Here is a 1,621-nt window from a genome sequence, read left to right as displayed (position 1 = left end):
TGGTAGGCATCAGCTAATAAGAGCAACCGGCAAGCACCAAACTATACAGCATTGCCTTGTCCATCTGGGGGGAAATAACTTTTGTGTTTGCTAATTCAAAGGATGATAAATGTGACATAGCCTGGTGTGTGAATGAAATATATATATGTGTGAATGATTTCCTAACGATTTCTTCTACTTGATATTGTAATCCATATTGATCTATATATATGTAAATAAATAGGAAAAAATGGAGAATTGTATCTAACCTGAAATTGTGAGAGACTAATTGTGCTATGCCATCAGTTCCTTACGTTGCTGCACACAGTTCAGAGATACAGATACTATATATGCTTCTATATGTATATACTTTGTGCTCATCCCGTACTGTTTCAAAGTGATTCAATATAGGTACACGGCTTTATACGGCAGATTAATATTCTGGTATCATCGTTTGGGCGCGGCAAAATATAAACTAGAGCAACATGGAGCTCTGAGATGTTGACGAACCGAACACTATAGCGTCAGTTGCCAAATTTGTTACTATTATCCTAGCAGTATATGACACATACCGCTGAAATTAAACTATTGACCCTGAGATGTTCAAGCATGCCCGTACTATACGTGTTAAGAACTTAATAAGCGACAGTTGATTGTGTGCTGACGGCACATCTCTCTTATTACTAAACTCTTACTTTTGATCAGATGGGGGCAAGAGAAAGGACAAAAAGATAATTGCATAGATGCTGATGATGAAACCTTTCAAGGACTCTTTTGCACTTTTGCGTGTTAACTATGCGCAAAGTGAACTTAAGGGCATGCAATTAATTAGAGGAAGTCTGAATCTATCTAGGAAACAGGAGGATAAGACAATATAATTGAAGCAAGCCGGCCGTACGGCGAGCAAACACAAAACAATGGAGGCACTGCTCTCGACTAGAAATATTTATCCATGTCGTCACCATGCACACATACAGTAACAAACGTGGTACAATTCAAAACCTAATCGTGAACTTTTCGTACCATTACTTTCTCGTCACCATACATATATGATATATACTGCTAGTACCCTTTTCTTTTTCCTTTTTGATTGAGGAGTGAAACTAGCTAGTGGCGGAGCTACAGAAAATTCAAAAGGGTGCGCTTGTCTTGTGGGTGCATACTGCAGTAGACTTTTATTCTGAGGGTGCGAATATCGTGAAAATTTGGTTATAATCACTGTTTTTCTATTTTGTGTGGGTGCGGCTGCACCCACTAATGACTATATAGATCCACCCATAGCAGCTAGTGCCCTTTTCAACTAATTGTCGTCGAGGCCTAACTCCCGGTGTTTATTTCTCAGCGTGATGATATTTTATTATGACATACCCAGCTAGATACAGCGATTATATATATATATATATATATATATATATATATATATATATATATATATATATATATATATATATATTCTCTCAGTGCTCTTCGTACAATTAGAATGATTCATGAAACCTATCGCTTAGAACGATTTATTGTTATTCTATGGTTTTGGAATCATAATTTTTTATTTCCTTTTTAAAGACAACATTTTTATAAAAAATATTCTACTTAAAAAGTATTTTTAAATCTAACTCGTTTGGTCACACCACCACAAGTGAGG

Source organism: Miscanthus floridulus, chromosome 1, assembly GCF_019320115.1.
Source record: "Miscanthus floridulus cultivar M001 chromosome 1, ASM1932011v1, whole genome shotgun sequence".
NCBI lineage: Eukaryota > Viridiplantae > Streptophyta > Magnoliopsida > Poales > Poaceae > Miscanthus > Miscanthus floridulus.
Note: the sequence above shows the minus strand (reverse complement) of the source record.